The sequence below is a fragment of the Heterodontus francisci genome, chromosome 1 (assembly GCF_036365525.1).
Source record: "Heterodontus francisci isolate sHetFra1 chromosome 1, sHetFra1.hap1, whole genome shotgun sequence".
In the NCBI taxonomy this organism is placed as follows: Eukaryota; Metazoa; Chordata; class Chondrichthyes; order Heterodontiformes; family Heterodontidae; genus Heterodontus; species Heterodontus francisci.
This window is the reverse complement of record NC_090371.1, coordinates 171,362,961-171,382,353: the sequence shown is the minus strand read 5'-3', so window position 1 is coordinate 171,382,353 and position 19,393 is coordinate 171,362,961. Positions and strand designations below refer to the sequence as shown.

At 45.4% G+C, this 19,393-nt stretch overlaps 8 non-coding genes across 8 annotated transcripts; all 8 read right to left on the bottom strand.

The window, feature by feature from the left end:
- Positions 1-691: 691 nt before the first annotated feature.
- trnag-gcc (transfer RNA glycine (anticodon GCC)) lies at positions 692-762 on the bottom strand. Its single transcript has one exon. It is a non-coding gene; the product is annotated as a tRNA-Gly (tRNA).
- A 2,579-nt stretch (positions 763-3,341) lies between these two features.
- trnag-gcc (transfer RNA glycine (anticodon GCC)) lies at positions 3,342-3,412 on the bottom strand. Its single transcript has one exon. It is a non-coding gene; the product is annotated as a tRNA-Gly (tRNA).
- A 2,579-nt stretch (positions 3,413-5,991) lies between these two features.
- Positions 5,992-6,062, bottom strand: trnag-gcc (transfer RNA glycine (anticodon GCC)). The gene has a single exon. It is a non-coding gene; the product is annotated as a tRNA-Gly (tRNA).
- A 2,579-nt stretch (positions 6,063-8,641) lies between these two features.
- Positions 8,642-8,712, bottom strand: trnag-acc (transfer RNA glycine (anticodon ACC)). Its single transcript has one exon. It is a non-coding gene; the product is annotated as a tRNA-Gly (tRNA).
- Positions 8,713-11,291: 2,579 nt separating this feature from the next.
- Positions 11,292-11,362, bottom strand: trnag-gcc (transfer RNA glycine (anticodon GCC)). Its single transcript has one exon. It is a non-coding gene; the product is annotated as a tRNA-Gly (tRNA).
- Positions 11,363-13,941: 2,579 nt separating this feature from the next.
- Positions 13,942-14,012, bottom strand: trnag-gcc (transfer RNA glycine (anticodon GCC)). The gene has a single exon. It is a non-coding gene; the product is annotated as a tRNA-Gly (tRNA).
- Positions 14,013-16,582: 2,570 nt separating this feature from the next.
- On the bottom strand, positions 16,583-16,653 carry trnag-gcc (transfer RNA glycine (anticodon GCC)). The gene has a single exon. It is a non-coding gene; the product is annotated as a tRNA-Gly (tRNA).
- A 2,580-nt stretch (positions 16,654-19,233) lies between these two features.
- Positions 19,234-19,304, bottom strand: trnag-gcc (transfer RNA glycine (anticodon GCC)). The gene has a single exon. It is a non-coding gene; the product is annotated as a tRNA-Gly (tRNA).
- Between the last annotated feature and the right edge of the window lie 89 nt (positions 19,305-19,393).

The following is a 19,393-nucleotide window of genomic DNA, read 5'->3' as shown; positions in this document are numbered from 1 at the left end:
GATGTGGGACTTCAGCTCGACGGAATGATTGCAGAAGCTGGCATTGTTCGCCTTCCAGCTGAGCAGGTTAAGTGGAGAGCTTACGCATTTACAATGACACTTGCAGTTTGCTACCAACTCTAAGACCTGTCATGTAAATCAGGTGTGAAGCTCTGAATTGACTCTGGAAAGAAGCAGAGTGAGACCCTGCCACGTCCCATTTCTGCTTTAATACAGCAGCGTGAAGAGCCATGGGATACTTTCCTACATGGAAGGTGATATGGAAATGCACATTGTTGTTGTTGTTGCTTGCGATTGCAGTGTGTGCAGAAAAGCTGTGCCTATGAATGATTTGATGGTAAGAAGTGAGAAGAGAAAAGAGAGAGAAAGGTGAAAAAGTGTCAAGTTGTGCTAATTTTGTTTTGCTCTTGCTAAATGATGAATATTTGTGAAAGCTGATGACTGTGGAGAATTGGAGAGAGTTGATAATGTGATGGCAGTAAGATAAGTGAAAGGATGAGTGGTGTTTTAAGAGGATTGTGTATTTGTAGGTGTTGAAGTAAGATGAAAGAAAAGGGTGCAGTGAAGCAGATGTTGAAAAGTTGTAGCAGCAAAATGGGAAAGACGCTGCGATGTGGCAGGGGGGAGGGGTGGGGGTGGTGCAGTGCAAAGAGCAGGGGAAGAAGGATGGAAATAGCAATAGGAGTATCATTGCATTGGCCGGGAATCGAACCCGGGCCTCCCGCGTGGCAGGCGAGAATTCTACCACTGAACCACCAATGCAATCACAGAATTCATTGGGTTTTCTTTGCTTTTCCTCAAGTTTAATTTGCAAACACTAGCATTTGCCATCAGTGTCCTTTCATCCAAGGACACATTCATGCAATGGTTACAGCGTAGAACAAGGCCATTCCGCCCATTGTGTCCATCACAGCTCTCTGCAAGGGCTAATCACCTAGCTCCACCGCCCTACTTTTTCCCTGTAGCCCTGCAAATATCTTCTCCACACGTCATTGTCCAATTCCTTTTTCAAAGCCACCATTCAATCTGCCTCCAGCACACTCTCAGGCATTGCATTCCGCTTGCTATCAACTCGCTGCGGAAAAAACTTTTTCCTCATGTCGCCGTTGCTTCTTTTGCCAATCACTTTCAATCGGTGCCCCTGCTTCTCCGTCCTTCCGCCAACGGCAACACTTTCTCCCTATCTACTCTGTCCACACCCCTCGTGATTTCCAACACCTCTATCAAATCTCCTCTTGATCTTCTCTACTCCAAAAACCCACAGCTCCATCTTCTCCAATCTATCCACGGAAATCAACTTCCTCATCCCTGGAACCATTCTCGTGAAACTTTTCTGCACCCTCTTAATGCCTTCACATCCTTACCAAAGTGTGGTGCCCTGAATCACACACAATACCAATCTTTTGCACAGGTTTATCATAACTTCCTTGCTTTTGTGCTCTATCCCCCTACTTATAAGAGCCAGGATCCCATATGCTTTATGAACAGCTTTCTCAACCTGCCCTGCCACCTTCAATCATTTGTGCACATATACCCCCAGGTCCCTCAGCTCCTGCACCCCATTTCGAACGGTACCCTTGATTTGAGATTGCCACTCCTCGTTCTTCCTACCAACACGAATCACTTCACACTACTCTGCATTAAATTTCATCTGCCACTCGTCCGCCCATTCCACCAGCCTGTCTATGTCCTCTTGAAGTTGATCACAATCCTCCTCACAGTTCACAGTACTTCCAAGTTTTGTGTCATCTGCAAATTTTGAATTTGTGGCCTGTACACCCGAGTCCAGGTCATTAATACATATCAGGAAAAGCAGGGCTGCTAACACATTCCCTAGGCTGCAACACATTTCATCATGAAATCTTGCGCCCGCAACACAACAGAAACCTCGCAGGCTGCTGCACACCTCCATTTCATTCATAACCACATTTCCATCTTTCAAACTTCTTCTAACACAACTACACTACACTTTCTCCAAATATACAATCTGCTTCTCGCCCAATACACCTCTGCTTTAAACTCATCATTTTAAAAAGGCCTACAATTTGCAAAGATCATGCCCAACCGTCACAGCAGCCTGTCTCTTTACTAACACTTCACACCACTGCAATATCATTTCATGCAATATGTCAACATCTTCAAGCCACTACCTTTGTTCACATCCAGGTTTAATAGTGGGAGCACGGGGCCAAGGTGGCACTTCAACTGCTTGACGGAAAACAGGTCCTCCCTAGCAAAAGGCACAGTTACACACCTTTACTTACAGCTCAAAGAGGGACTGCTCAATAAGATTGGCACATAGAATTCCTGGCAATTTTGTCACAAAGAAGCAGGGAAAGGCAGAGGTGGCATTGAAGCTAAGTAGACTGAGACATACTACCAGCATCCATTCTGACTTTGTTTCATTCCAGTGTCAGTTGGGACCTGCTTCTATTAAATTAATACATCTATGCAAAGACCAGAGCGGGATTCGTACTCAGATGCATAGATCATGGGCACGACTGTATGCATTAGCAGCTCAACAACACGACCACGAGGCTACGAGAGGCAAGACCCACGACGCTGCTGTACAATTTTGGGTACCATCATTTTGGCTGGACGTCACAGTCTTGAAGTGAGGGAAAGGAGAGTTTTACCAGGATCACATTAGGATGTGGGACTTCAGCTCGACGGAATGATTGCAGAAGCTGGCATTGTTCGCCTTCCAACTGAGCAGGTTAAGTGGAGAGCTTACGCATTTACAATGACACTTGCAGTTTGCTACCAACTCTAAGACCTGTCATGTAAATCGGGTGTGAAGCTCTGAGTTGACTCTGGAAAGAAGCAGAGTGAGACCCTGCCACGTCCCATTTCTGCTTTAATACAGCAGCGTGAAGAGCCATGGGATACTTTCCTACATGGAAGGTGATATGGAAATGCACATTGTTGTTGTTGTTGCTTGCGATTGCAGTGTGTGCAGAAAAGCTGTGCCTATGAATGATTTGATGGTAAGAAGTGAGAAGAGAAAAGAGAGAGAAAGGTGAAAAAGTGTCAAGTTGTGCTAATTTTGTTTTGCTCTTGCTAAATGATGAATATTTGTGAAAGCTGATGACTGTGGAGAATTGGAGAGAGTTGATAATGTGATGGCAGTAAGATAAGTGAAAGGATGAGTGGTGTTTTAAGAGGATTGTGTATTTGTAGGTGTTGAAGTAAGATGAAAGAAAAGGGTGCAGTGAAGCAGATGTTGAAAAGTTGTAGCAGCAAAATGGGAAAGACGCTGCGATGTGGCAGGGGGGAGGGGTGGGGGTGGTGCAGTGCAAAGAGCAGGGGAAGAAGGATGGAAATAGCAAAAGAAGTATCATTGCATTGGCCGGGAATCGAACCCGGGCCTCCCGCGTGGCAGGCGAGAATTCTACCACTGAACCACCAATGCAATCACAGAATTCATTGGGTTTTCTTTGCTTTTCCTCAAGTTTAATTTGCAAACACTAGCATTTGCCATCAGTGTCCTTTCATCCAAGGACACATTCATGCAATGGTTACAGCGTAGAACAAGGCCATTCCGCCCATTGTGTCCATCACAGCTCTCTGCAAGGGCTAATCACCTAGCTCCACCGCCCTACTTTTTCCCTGTAGCCCTGCAAATATCTTCTCCACACGTCATTGTCCAATTCCTTTTTCAAAGCCACCATTCAATCTGCCTCCAGCACACTCTCAGGCATTGCATTCCGCTTGCTATCAACTCGCTACGGAAAAAACTTTTTCCTCATGTCGCCGTTGCTTCTTTTGCCAATCACTTTCAATCGGTGCCCCTGCTTCTCCGTCCTTCCGCCAACGGCAACGCTTTCTCCCTATCTACTCTGTCCACACCCCTCGTGATTTCCAACACCTCTATCAAATCTCCTCTTGATCTTCTCTACTCCAAAAACCCACAGCTCCATCTTCTCCAATCTATCCACGGAAATCAACTTCCTCATCCCTGGAACCATTCTCGTGAAACTTTTCTGCACCCTCTTAATGCCTTCACATCCTTACCAAAGTGTGGTGCCCTGAATCACACACAATACCAATCTTTTGCACAGGTTTATCATAACTTCCTTGCTTTTGTGCTCTATCCCCCTACTTATAAGAGCCAGGATCCCATATGCTTTATGAACAGCTATCTCAACCTGCCCTGCCACCTTCAATCATTTGTGCACATATACCCCCAGGTCCCTCAGCTCCTGCACCCCATTTCGAACGGTACCCTAGATTTGAGATTGCCACTCCTCGTTCTTCCTACCAACACGAATCACTTCACACTTCTCTGCATTAAATTTCATCTGCCACTCGTCTGCCCATTCCACCAGCCTGTCTATGTCCTCTTGAAGTTGATCACAATCCTCCTCACAGTTCACAGTACTTCCAGGTTTTGTGTCATCTGCAAATTTTGAATTTGTGGCCTGTACACCCGAGTCCAGGTCATTAATACATATCAGGAAAAGCAGGGCTGCTAACACATTCCCTAGGCTGCAACACATTTCATCATGAAAGCTTGCGCCCGCAACACAACAGAAACCTCGCAGGCTGCTGCACACCTCCATTTCATTCATAACCACATTTCCATCTTTCAAACTTCTTCTAACACAACTACACTACACTTTCTCCAAATATACAATCTGCTTCTCGCCCAATACACCTCTGCTTTAAACTCATCATTTTAAAAAGGCCTACAATTTGCAAAGATCATGCCCAACCGTCACAGCAGCCTGTCTCTTTACTAACACTTCACACCACTGCAATATCATTTCATGCAATATGTCAACATCTTCAAGCCACTACCTTTGTTCACATCCAGGTTTAATAGTGGGAGCACGGGGCCAAGGTGGCACTTCAACTGCTTGACGGAAAACAGGTCCTCCCTAGCAAAAGGCACAGTTACACACCTTTACTTACAGCTCAAAGAGGGACTGCTCAATAAGATTGGCACATAGAATTCCTGGCAATTTTGTCACAAAGAAGCAGGGAAAGGCAGAGGTGGCATTGAAGCTAAGTAGACTGAGACATACTACCAGCATCCATTCTGACTTTGTTTCATTCCAGTGTCAGTTGGGACCTGCTTCTATTAAATTAATACATCTATGCAAAGACCAGAGCGGGATTCGTACTCAGATGCATAGATCATGGGCACGACTGTATGCATTAGCAGCTCAACAACACGACCACGAGGCTACGAGAGGCAAGACCCACGACGCTGCTGTACAATTTTGGGTACCATCATTTTGGCTGGACGTCACAGTCTTGAAGTGAGGGAAAGGAGAGTTTTACTAGGATCACATTAGGATGTGGGACTTCAGCTCGACGGAATGATTGCAGAAGCTGGCATTGTTCGCCTTCCAGCTGAGCAGGTTAAGTGGAGAGCTTACGCATTTACAATGACACTTGCAGTTTGCTACCAACTCTAAGACCTGTCATGTAAATCAGGTGTGAAGCTCTGAATTGACTCTGGAAAGAAGCAGAGTGAGACCCTGCCACGTCCCATTTCTGCTTTAATACAGCAGCGTGAAGAGCCATGGGATACTTTCCTACATGGAAGGTGATATGGAAATGCACATTGTTGTTGTTGTTGCTTGCGATTGCAGTGTGTGCAGAAAAGCTGTGCCTATGAATGATTTGATGGTAAGAAGTGAGAAGAGAAAAGAGAGAGAAAGGTGAAAAAGTGTCAAGTTGTGCTAATTTTGTTTTGCTCTTGCTAAATGATGAATATTTGTGAAAGCTGATGACTGTGGAGAATTGGAGAGAGTTGATAATGTGATGGCAGTAAGATAAGTGAAAGGATGAGTGGTGTTTTAAGAGGATTGTGTATTTGTAGGTGTTGAAGTAAGATGAAAGAAAAGGGTGCAGTGAAGCAGATGTTGAAAAGTTGTAGCAGCAAAATGGGAAAGACGCTGCGATGTGGCAGGGGGGAGGGGTGGGGGTGGTGCAGTGCAAAGAGCAGGGGAAGAAGGATGGAAATAGCAATAGGAGTATCATTGCATTGGCCGGGAATCGAACCCGGGCCTCCTGCGTGGCAGGCGAGAATTCTACCACTGAACCACCAATGCAATCACAGAATTCATTGGGTTTTCTTTGCTTTTCCTCAAGTTTAATTTGCAAACACTAGCATTTGCCATCAGTGTCCTTTCATCCAAGGACACATTCATGCAATGGTTACAGCGTAGAACAAGGCCATTCCGCCCATTGTGTCCATCACAGCTCTCTGCAAGGGCTAATCACCTAGCTCCACCGCCCTACTTTTTCCCTGTAGCCCTGCAAATATCTTCTCCACACGTCATTGTCCAATTCCTTTTTCAAAGCCACCATTCAATCTGCCTCCAGCACACTCTCAGGCATTGCATTCCGCTTGCTATCAACTCGCTGCGGAAAAAACTTTTTCCTCATGTCGCCGTTGCTTCTTTTGCCAATCACTTTCAATCGGTGCCCCTGCTTCTCCGTCCTTCCGCCAACGGCAACGCTTTCTCCCTATCTACTCTGTCCACACCCCTCGTGATTTCCAACACCTCTATCAAATCTCCTCTTGATCTTCTCTACTCCAAAAACCCACAGCTCCATCTTCTCCAATCTATCCACGGAAATCAACTTCCTCATCCCTGGAACCATTCTCGTGAAACTTTTCTGCACCCTCTTAATGCCTTCACATCCTTACCAAAGTGTGGTGCCCTGAATCACACACAATACCAATCTTTTGCACAGGTTTATCATAACTTCCTTGCTTTTGTGCTCTATCCCCCTACTTATAAGAGCCAGGATCCCATATGCTTTATGAACAGCTTTCTCAACCTGCCCTGCCACCTTCAATCATTTGTGCACATATACCCCCAGGTCCCTCAGCTCCTGCACCCCATTTCGAACGGTACCCTTGATTTGAGATTGCCACTCCTCGTTCTTCCTACCAACACGAATCACTTCACACTTCTCTGCATTAAATTTCATCTGCCACTCGTCCGCCCATTCCACCAGCCTGTCTATGTCCTCTTGAAGTTGATCACAATCCTCCTCACAGTTCACAGTACTTCCAAGTTTTGTGTCATCTGCAAATTTTGAATTTGTGGCCTGTACACCCGAGTCCAGGTCATTAATACATATCAGGAAAAGCAGGGCTGCTAAAACATTCCCTAGGCAGCAACACATTTCATCATGAAATCTTGCGCCCGCAACACAACAGAAACCTCGCAGGCTGCTGCACACCTCCATTTCATTCATAACCACATTTCCATCTTTCAAACTTCTTCTAACACAACTACACTACACTTTCTCCAAACATACAATCTGCTTCTCGCCCAATACACCTCTGCTTTAAACTCATCATTTTAAAAAGGCCTACAATTTGCAAAGATCATGCCCAACTGTCACAGCAGCCTGTCTCTTTACTAACACTTCACACCACTGCAATATCATTTCATGCAATATGTCAACATCTTCAAGCCACTACCTTTGTTCACATCCAGGTTTAATAGTGGGAGCACGGGGCCAAGGTGGCACTTCAACTGCTTGACGGAAAACAGGTCCTCCCTAGCAAAAGGCACAGTTACACACCTTTACTTACAGCTCAAAGAGGGACTGCTCAATAAGATTGGCACATAGAATTCCTGGCAATTTTGTCACAAAGAAGCAGGGAAAGGCAGAGGTGGCATTGAAGTTAAGTAGACTGAGACATACTACCAGCATCCATTCTGACTTTGTTTCATTCCAGTGTCAGTTGGGACCTGCTTCTATTAAATTAATACATCTATGCAAAGACCAGAGCGGGATTCGTACTCAGATGCATAGATCATGGGCACGACTGTATGCATTACTAGCTCAACAACACGACCACGAGGCTACGAGAGGCAAGACCCACGACGCTGCTGTACAATTTTGGGTACCATCATTTAGGCTGGACGTCACAGTCTTGAAATGAGGGAAAGGAGAGTTTTACCAGGATCACATTAGGATGTGGGACTTCAGCTCGACGGAATAATTGCAGAAGCTGGCATTGTTCGCCTTCCAACTGAGCAGGTTAAGTGGAGAGCTTACGCATTTACAATGACACTTGCAGTTTGCTACCAACTCTAAGACCTGTCATGTAAATCAGGTGTGAAGCTCTGAGTTGACTCTGGAAAGAAGCAGAGTGTGACCCTGCCACGTCCCATTTCTGCTTTAATACAGCAGCGTGAAGAGCCAAGGGATACTTTCCTACATGGAAGGTGATATGGAAATGCACATTGTTGTTGTTGTTGCTTGCGATTGCAGTGTGTGCAGAAAAGCTGTGCCTATGAATGATTTGATGGTAAGAAGTGAGAAGAGAAAAGAGAGAGAAAGGTGAAAAAGTGTCAAGTTGTGCTAATTTTGTTTTGCTCTTGCTAAATGATGAATATTTGTGAAAGTTGATGACTGTGGAGAATTGGAGAGAGTTGATAATGTGATGGCAGTAAGATAAGTGAAAGGATGAGTGGTGTTTTAAGAGGATTGTGTATTTGTAGGTGTTGAAGTAAGATGAAAGAAAAGGGTGCAGTGAAGCAGATGTTGAAAAGTTGTAGCAGCAAAATGGGAAAGACGCTGCGATGTGGCAGGGGGGAGGGGTGGGGGTGGTGCAGTGCAAAGAGCAGGGGAAGAAGGATGGAAATAGCAATAGGAGTATCATTGCATTGGCCAGGAATCAAACCCGGGCCTCCCGCGTGGTAGGCGAGAATTCTACCACTGAACCACCAATGCAATCACAGAATTTATTGAGTTTTCTTTGCTTTTCCTCAAGTTTAATTTGCAAACACTAGCATTTGCCATCAGTGTCCTTTCATCCAAGGACACATTCATGCAATGGTTACAGCGTAGAACAAGGCCATTCCGCCCATTGTGTCCATCACAGCTCTCTGCAAGGGCTAATCACCTAGCTCCACCGCCCTACTTTTTCCCTGTAGCCCTGCAAATATCTTCTCCACACGTCATTGTCCAATTCCTTTTTCAAAGCCACCATTCAATCTGCCTCCAGCACACTCTCAGGCATTGCATTCCGCTTGCTATCAACTCGCTGCGGAAAAAACTTTTTCCTCATGTCGCCGTTGCTTCTTTTGCCAATCACTTTCAATCGGTGCCCCTGCTTCTCCGTCCTTCCGCCAACGGCAACGCTTTCTCCCTATCTACTCTGTCCACACCCCTCGTGATTTCCAACACCTCTATCAAATCTCCTCTTGATCTTCTCTACTCCAAAAACCCACAGCTCCATCTTCTCCAATCTATCCACGGAAATCAACTTCCTCATCCCTGGAACCATTCTCGTGAAACTTTTCTGCACCCTCTTAATGCCTTCACATCCTTACCAAAGTGTGGTGCCCTGAATCACACACAATACCAATCTTTTGCACAGGTTTATCATAACTTCCTTGCTTTTGTGCTCTATCCCCCTACTTATAAGAGCCAGGATCCCATATGCTTTATGAACAGCTATCTCAACCTGCCCTGCCACCTTCAATCATTTGTGCACATATACCCCCAGGTCCCTCAGCTCCTGCACCCCATTTCGAACGGTACCCTTGATTTGAGATTGCCACTCCTCGTTCTTCCTACCAACACGAATCACTTCACACTTCTCTGCATTAAATTTCATCTGCCACTCGTCTGCCCATTCCACCAGTCTGTCTATGTCCTCTTGAAGTTGATCACAATCCTCCTCACAGTTCACAGTACTTCCAAGTTTTGTGTCATCTGCAAATTTTGAATTTGTGGCCTGTACACCCGAGTCCAGGTCATTAATACATATCAGGAAAAGCAGGGCTGCTAACACATTCCCTAGGCTGCAACACATTTCATCATGAAAGCTTGCGCCCGCAACACAACAGAAACCTCGCAGGCTGCTGCACACCTCCATTTCATTCATAACCACATTTCCATCTTTCAAACTTCTTCTAACACAACTACACTACACTTTCTCCAAATATACAATCTGCTTCTCGCCCAATACACCTCTGCTTTAAACTCATCATTTTAAAAAGGCCTACAATTTGCAAAGATCATGCCCAACCGTCACAGCAGCCTGTCTCTTTACTAACACTTCACACCACTGCAATATCATTTCATGCAATATGTCAACATCTTCAAGCCACTACCTTTGTTCACATCCAGGTTTAATAGTGGGAGCACGGGGCCAAGGTGGCACTTCAACTGCTTGACGGAAAACAGGTCCTCCCTAGCAAAAGGCACAGTTACACACCTTTACTTACAGCTCAAAGAGGGACTGCTCAATAAGATTGGCACATAGAATTCCTGGCAATTTTGTCACAAAGAAGCAGGGAAAGGCAGAGGTGGCATTGAAGCTAAGTAGACTGAGACATACAACCAGCATCCATTCTGACTTTGTTTCATTCCAGTGTCAGTTGGGACCTGCTTCTATTAAATTAACACATCTATGCAAAGACCAGAGCGGGATTCGTACTCAGATGCATAGATCATGGGCACGACTGTATGCATTAGCAGCTCAACAACACGACCACGAGGCTACGAGAGGCAAGACCCACGACGCTGCTGTACAATTTTGGGTACCATCATTTTGGCTGGACGTCACAGTCTTGAAGTGAGGGAAAGGAGAGTTTTACCAGGATCACATTAGGATGTGGGACTTCAGCTCGACGGAATGATTGCAGAAGCTGGCATTGTTCGCCTTCCAGCTGAGCAGGTTAAGTGGAGAGCTTACGCATTTACAATGACACTTGCAGTTTGCTACCAACTCTAAGACCTGTCATGTAAATCAGGTGTGAAGCTCTGAATTGACTCTGGAAAGAAGCAGAGTGAGACCCTGCCACGTCCCATTTCTGCTTTAATACAGCAGCGTGAAGAGCCATGGGATACTTTCCTACATGGAAGGTGATATGGAAATGCACATTGTTGTTGTTGTTGCTTGCGATTGCAGTGTGTGCAGAAAAGCTGTGCCTATGAATGATTTGATGGTAAGAAGTGAGAAGAGAAAAGAGAGAGAAAGGTGAAAAAGTGTCAAGTTGTGCTAATTTTGTTTTGCTCTTGCTAAATGATGAATATTTGTGAAAGCTGATGACTGTGGAGAATTGGAGAGAGTTGATAATGTGATGGCAGTAAGATAAGTGAAAGGATGAGTGGTGTTTTAAGAGGATTGTGTATTTGTAGGTGTTGAAGTAAGATGAAAGAAAAGGGTGCAGTGAAGCAGATGTTGAAAAGTTGTAGCAGCAAAATGGGAAAGACGCTGCGATGTGGCAGGGGGGAGGGGTGGGGGTGGTGCAGTGCAAAGAGCAGGGGAAGAAGGATGGAAATAGCAATAGGAGTATCATTGCATTGGCCGAGAATCGAACCCGGGCCTCCCACGTGGCAGGCGAGAATTCTACCACTGAACCACCAATGCAATCACAGAATTCATTGGGTTTTCTTTGCTTTTCCTCAAGTTTAATTTGCAAACACTAGCATTTGCCATCAGTGTCCTTTCATCCAAGGACACATTCATGCAATGGTTACAGCGTAGAACAAGGCCATTCCGCCCATTGTGTCCATCACAGCTCTCTGCAAGGGCTAATCACCTAGCTCCACCGCCCTACTTTTTCCCTGTAGCCCTGCAAATATCTTCTCCACACGTCATTGTCCAATTCCTTTTTCAAAGCCACCATTCAATCTGCCTCCAGCACACTCTCAGGCATTGCATTCTGCTTGCTATCAACTCGCTGCGGAAAAAACTTTTTCCTCATGTCGCCGTTGCTTCTTTTGCCAATCACTTTCAATCGGTGCCCCTGCTTCTCCGTCCTTCCGCCAACGGCAACGCTTTCTCCCTATCTACTCTGTCCACACCCCTCGTGATTTCCAACACCTCTATCAAATCTCCTCTTGATCTTCTCTACTCCAAAAACCCACAGCTCCATCTTCTCCAATCTATCCACGGAAATCAACTTCCTCATCCCTGGAACCATTCTCGTGAAACTTTTCTGCACCCTCTTAATGCCTTCACATCCTTACCAAAGTGTGGTGCCCTGAATCACACACAATACCAATCTTTTGCACAGGTTTATCATAACTTCCTTGCTTTTGTGCTCTATCCCCCTACTTATAAGAGCCAGGATCCCATATGCTTTATGAACAGCTTTCTCAACCTGCCCTGCCACCTTCAATCATTTGTGCACATATACCCCCAGGTCCCTCAGCTCCTGCACCCCATTTCGAACGGTACCCTTGATTTGAGATTGCCACTCCTCGTTCTTCCTACCAACACGAATCACTTCACACTTCTCTGCATTAAATTTCATCTGCCACTCGTCCGCCCATTCCACCAGCCTGTCTATGTCCTCTTGAAGTTGATCACAATCCTCCTCACAGTTCACAGTACTTCCAAGTTTTGTGTCATCTGCAAATTTTGAATTTGTGGCCTGTACACCCGAGTCCAGGTCATTAATACACATCAGGAAAAGCAGGGCTGCTAACACATTCCCTAGGCTGCAACACATTTCATCATGAAATCTTGCGCCCGCAACACCACAGAAACCTCGCAGGCTGCTGCACACCTCCATTTCATTCATAACCACATTTCCATCTTTCAAACTTCTTCTAACACAACTACACTACACTTTCTCCAAACATACAATCTGCTTCTCGCCCAATACACCTCTGCTTTAAACTCATCATTTTAAAAAGGCCTACAATTTGCAAAGATCATGCCCAACCGTCACAGCAGCCTGTCTCTTTACTAACACTTCACACCACTGCAATATCATTTCATGCAATATGTCAACATCTTCAAGCCACTACCTTTGTTCACATCCAGGTTTAATAGTGGGAGCACGGGGCCAAGGTGGCACTTCAACTGCTTGACGGAAAACAGGTCCTCCCTAGCAAAAGGCACAGTTACACACCTTTACTTACAGCTCAAAGAGGGACTGCTCAATAAGAGTGGCACATAGAATTCCTGGCAATTTTGTCACAAAGAAGCAGGGAAAGGCAGAGGTGGCATTGAAGTTAAGTAGACTGAGACATACTACCAGCATCCATTCTGACTTTGTTTCTTTCCAGTGTCAGTTGGGACCTGCTTCTATTAAATTAATACATCTATGCAAAGACCAGAGCGGGATTCGTACTCAGATGCATAGATCATGGGCACAACTGTATGCATTACTAGCTCAACAACACGACCACGAGGCTACGAGAGGCAAGACCCACGACGCTGCTGTACAATTTTGGGTACCATCATTTAGGCTGGACGTCACAGTCTTGAAGTGAGGGAAAGGAGAGTTTTACCAGGATCACATTAGGATGTGGGACTTCAGCTCGACGGAATGATTGCAGAAGCTGGCATTGTTCGTCTTCCAACTGAGCAGGTTAAGTGGAGAGCTTACGCATTTACAATGACACTTGCAGTTTGCTACCAACTCTAAGACCTGTCATGTAAATCAGGTGTGAAGCTCTGAGTTGACTCTGGAAAGAAGCAGAGTGAGACCCTGCCACGTCCCATTTCTGCTTTAATACAGCAGCGTGAAGAGCCATGGGATACTTTCCTACATGGAAGGTGATATGGAAATGCACATTGTTGTTGTTGTTGCTTGCGATTGCAGTGTGTGCAGAAAAGCTGTGCCTATGAATGATTTGATGGTAAGAAGTGAGAAGAGAAAAGAGAGAGAAAGGTGAAAAAGTGTCAAGTTGTGCTAATTTTGTTTTGCTCTTGCTAAATGATGAATATTTGTGAAAGTTGATGACTGTGGAGAATTGGAGAGAGTTGATAATGTGATGGCAGTAAGATAAGTGAAAGGATGAGTGGTATTTTAAGAGGATTGTGTATTTGTAGGTGTTGAAGTAAGATGAAAGAAAAGGGTGCAGTGAAGCAGATGTTGAAAAGTTGTAGCAGCAAAATGGGAAAGACGCTGCGATGTGGCAGGGGGGAGGGGTGGGGGTGGTGCAGTGCAAAGAGCAGGGGAAGAAGGATGGAAATAGCAATAGGAGTATCATTGCATTGGCCGGGAATCAAACCCGGGCCTCCCGCGTGGCAGGCGAGAATTCTACCAGTGAACCACCAATGCAATCACAGAATTCTTTGGGTTTTCTTTGCTTTTCCTCAAGTTTAATTTGCAAACACTAGCATTTGCCATCAGTGTCCTTTCATCCAAGGACACATTCATGCAATGGTTACAGCGTAGAACAAGGCCATTCCGCCCATTGTGTCCATCACAGCTCTCTGCAAGGGCTAATCACCTAGCTCCACCGCCCTACTTTTTCCCTGTAGCCCTGCAAATATCTTCTCCACACGTCATTGTCCAATTCCTTTTTCAAAGCCACCATTCAATCTGCCTCCAGCACACTCTCAGGCATTGCATTCCGCTTGCTATCAACTCGCTGCGGAAAAAACTTTTTCCTCATGTCGCCGTTGCTTCTTTTGCCAATCACTTTCAATCGGTGCCCCTGCTTCTCCGTCCTTCCGCCAACGGCAACGCTTTCTCCCTATCTACTCTGTCCACACCCCTCGTGATTTCCAACACCTCTATCAAATCTCCTCTTGATCTTCTCTACTCCAAAAACCCACAGCTCCATCTTCTCCAATCTATCCACGGAAATCAACTTCCTCATCCCTGGAACCATTCTCGTGAAACTTTTCTGCACCCTCTTAATGCCTTCACATCCTTACCAAAGTGTGGTGCCCTGAATCACACACAATACCAATCTTTTGCACAGGTTTATCATAACTTCCTTGCTTTTGTGCTCTATCCCCCTACTTATAAGAGCCAGGATCCCATATGCTTTATGAACAGCTTTCTCAACCTGCCCTGCCACCTTCAATCATTTGTGCACATATACCCCCAGGTCCCTCAGCTCCTGCACCCCATTTCGAACGGTACCCTTGATTTGAGATTGCCACTCCTCGTTCTTCCTACCAACACGAATCACTTCACACTTCTCTGCATTAAATTTCATCTGCCACTCGTCCGCCCATTCCACCAGCCTGTCTATGTCCTCTTGAAGTTGATCACAATCCTCCTCACAGTTCACAGTACTTCCAAGTTTTGTGTCATCAGCAAATTTTGAATTTGTGGCCTGTACACCCGAGTCCAGGTCATTAATACATATCAGGAAAAGCAGGGCTGCTAACACATTCCCTAGGCTGCAACACATTTCATCATGAAATCTTGCGCCCGCAACACAACAGAAGCCTCGCAGGCTGCTGCACACCTCCATTTCATTCATAACCACATTTCCATCTTTCAAACTTCTTCTAACACAACTACACTACACTTTCTCCAAACATACAATCTGCTTCTCGCCCAATACACCTCTGCTTTAAACTCATCATTTTAAAAAGGCCTACAATTTGCAAAGATCATGCCCAACCATCACAGCAGCCTGTCTCTTTACTAACACTTCACACCACTGCAATATCATTTCATGCAATATGTCAACATCTTCAAGCCACTACCTTTGTTCACATCCAGGTTTAATAGTGGGAGCACGGGGCCAAGGTGGCACTTCAACTGCTTGACGGAAAACAGGTCCTCCCCAGCAAAAGGCACAGTTACACACCTTTACTTACAGCTCAAAGAGGGACTGCTCAATAAGATTGGCACATAGAATTCCTGGCAATTTTGTCACAAAGAAGTAGGGAAAGGCAGAGGTGGCATTGAAGCTAAGTAGACTGAGACATACTAGCAGCATCCATTCTGACTTTGTTTCATTCCAGTGTCAGTTGGGACCTGCTTCTATTAAATTAATACATCTATGCAAAGACCAGAGCGGGATTCGTACTCAGATGCATAGATCATGGGCACGACTGTATGCATTAGCAGCTCAACAACACGACCACGAGGCTACGAGAGGCAAGACCCACGACGCTGCTGTACAATTTTGGGTACCATCATTTTGGCTGGACGTCACAGTCTTGAAGTGAGGGAAAGGAGAGTTTTACCAGGATCACATTAGGATGTGGGACTTCAGCTCGACGGAATGATTGCAGAAGCTGGCATTGTTCGCCTTCCAACTGAGCAGGTTAAGTGGAGAGCTTACACATTTACAATGACACTTGCAGTTTGCTACCAACTCTAAGACCTGTCATGTAAATCAGGTGTGAAGCTCTGAGTTGACTCTGGAAAGAAGCAGAGTGAGACCCTGCCACGTCCCATTTCTGCTTTAATACAGCAGCGTGAAGAGCCATGGGATACTTTCCTACATGGAAGGTGATATGGAAATGCACATTGTTGTTGTTGTTGCTTGCGATTGCAGTGTGTGCAGAAAAGCTGTGCCTATGAATGATTTGATGGTAAGAAGTGAGAAGAGAAAAGAGAGAGAAAGGTGAAAAAGTGTCAAGTTGTGCTAATTTTGTTTTGCTCTTGCTAAATGATGAATATTTGTGAAAGCTGATGACTGTGGAGAATTGGAGAGAGTTGATAATGTGATGGCAGTAAGATAAGTGAAAGGATGAGTGGTGTTTTAAGAGGATTGTGTATTTGTAGGTGTTGAAGTAAGATGAAAGAAAAGGGTGCAGTGAAGCAGATGTTGAAAAGTTGTAGCAGCAAAATGGGAAAGACGCTGCGATGTGGCCGGGGGTAGTGGTGCAGTGCAAAGAGCAGGGGAAGAAGGATGGAAATAGCAATAGGAGTATCATTGCATTGGCCGGGAATCGAACCCGGGCCTCCCGCGTGGCAGGCGAGAATTCTACCACTGAACCACCAATGCAATCACAGAATTCATTTTGGTTTTCTTTGCTTTTCCTCAAGTTTAATTTGCAAACACCAGCATTTGTCATCAGTGTCCTTTCATCCAAGGACACATTCATGCAATGGTTACAGCGTAGAACAAGGCCATTCCGCCCATTGTGTCCATCACAGCTCTCTGCAAGGGCTAATCACCTAGCTCCACCGCCCTACTTTTTCCCTGTCGCCCTGCAAATATCTTCTCCACACGTCATTGTCCAATTCCTTTTTCAAAGCCACCATTCAATCTGCCTCCAGCACACTCTCAGGCATTGCATTCCGCTTGCTATCAACTCGCTGCGGAAAAAACTTTTTCCTCATGTCGCCGTTGCTTCTTTTGCCAATCACTTTAAATCGGTGCCCCTGCTTCTCTGTCCTTCCGCCAACGGCAACTCTTTCTCCCTATCTACTCTGTCCACACCCCTCGTGATTTCCAACACCTCTATCAAATCTCCTCTTGATCTTCTCTACTCCAAAAACCCACAGCTCCATCTTCTCCAATCTATCCACGGAAATCAACTTCCTCATCCCTGGAACCATTCTCGTGAAACTTTTCTGCACCCTCTTAATGCCTTCACATCCTTACCAAAGTGTGGTGCCCTGAATCACACACAATACCAATCTTTTGCACAGGTTTATCATAACTTCCTTGCTTTTGTGCTCTATCCCCCTACTTATAAGAGCCAGGATCCCATATGCTTTATGAACAGCTTTCTCAACCTGCCCTGCCACCTTCAATCATTTGTGCACATATACCCCCAGGTCCCTCAGCTCCTGCACCCCATTTCGAACGGTACCCTTGATTTGAGATTGCCACTCCTCGTTCTTCCTACCAACACGAATCACTTCACACTTCTCTGCATTAAATTTCATCTGCCACTCGTCCGCCCATTCCACCAGCCTGTCTATGTCCTCCTGAAGTTGATCACAATCCTCCTCAAAGTTCACAGTACTTCCAAGTTTTGTGTCATCTGCAAATTTTGAATTTGTGGCCTGTACACCCGAGTCCAGGTCATTAATACATATCAGGAAAAGCAGGGCTGCTAACACATTCCCTAGGCTGCAACACATTTCATCATGAAATCTTGCGCCCGCAACACCACAGAAACCTCGCAGGCTGCTGCACACCTCCATTTCATTCATAACCACATTTCCATCTTTCAAACTTCTTCTAACACAACTACACTACACTTTCTCCAAATATACAATCTGCTTCTCGCCCAATCCACCTCTGCTTTAAACTCATCATTTTAAAAAGGCCTACAATTTGCAAAGATCATGCCCAACCGTCACAGCAGCCTGTCTCTTTACTAACACTTCACACCACTGCAATATCATTTCATGCAATATGTCAACATCTTCAAGCCACTACCTTTGTTCACATCCAGGTTTAATAGTGGGAGCACGGGGCCAAGGTGGCACTTCAACTGCTTGACGGAAAACAGGTCCTCCCTAGCAAAAGGCACAGTTACACACCTTTACTTACAGCTCAAAGAGGGACTGCTCAATAAGATTGGCACATAGAATTCCTGGCAATTTTGTCACAAAGAAGCAGGGAAAGGCAGAGGTGGCATTGAAGCTAAGTAGACTGAGACATACTACCAGCATCCATTCTGACTTTGTTTCACTCCAGTGTCAGTTGGAACCTGCTTCTATTAAATTAACACATCTATGCAAAGACCAGAGCGGGATTCGTACTCAGATGCATAGATCATGGGCACGACTGTATGCATTAGCAGCTCAACAACACGACCACGAGGCTACGAGAGGCAAGACCCACGACGCTGCTGTACAATTTTGGGTACCATCATTTTGGCTGGACGTCACAGTCTTGAAGTGAGGGAAAGGAGAGTTTTACTAGGATCACATTAGGATGTGGGACTTCAGCTCGACGGAATGATTGCAGAAGCTGGCATTGTTCGCCTTCCAGCTGAGCAGGTTAAGTGGAGAGCTTACGCATTTACAATGACACTTGCAGTTTGCTACCAACTCTAAGACCTGTCATGTAAATCAGGTGTGAAGCTCTGAATTGACTCTGGAAAGAAGCAGAGTGAGACCCTGCCACGTCCCATTTCTGCTTTAATACAGCAGCGTGAAGAGCCATGGGATACTTTCCTACATGGAAGGTGATATGGAAATGCACATTGTTGTTGTTGTTGCTTGCGATTGCAGTGTGTGCAGAAAAGCTGTGCCGATGAATGATTTGATGGTAAGAAGTGAGAAGAGAAAAGAGAGAGAAAGGTGAAAAAGTGTCAAGTTGTGCTAATTTTGTTTTGCTCTTGCTAAATGATGAATATTTGTGAAAGCTGATGACTGTGGAGAATTGGAGAGAGTTGATAATGTGATGGCAGTAAGATAAGTGAAAGGATGAGTAGTGTTTTAAGAGGATTGTGTATTTGTAGGTGTTGAAGTAAGATGAAAGAAAAGGGTGCAGTGAAGCAGATGTTGAAAAGTTGTAGCAGCAAAATGGGAAAGACGCTGCGATGTGGCAGGGGGGAGGGGTGGGGGTGGTGCAGTGCAAAGAGCAGGGGAAGAAGGATGGAAATAGCAATAGGAGTACCATTGCATTGGCCGGGAATCGAACCCGGGCCTCCCGCGTGGCAGGCGAGAATTCTACCACTGAACCACCAATGCAATCACAGAATTCATTGGGTTTTCTTTGCTTTTCCTCAAGTTTAATTTGCAAACACTAGCATTTGCCATCAGTGTCCTTTCATCCAAGG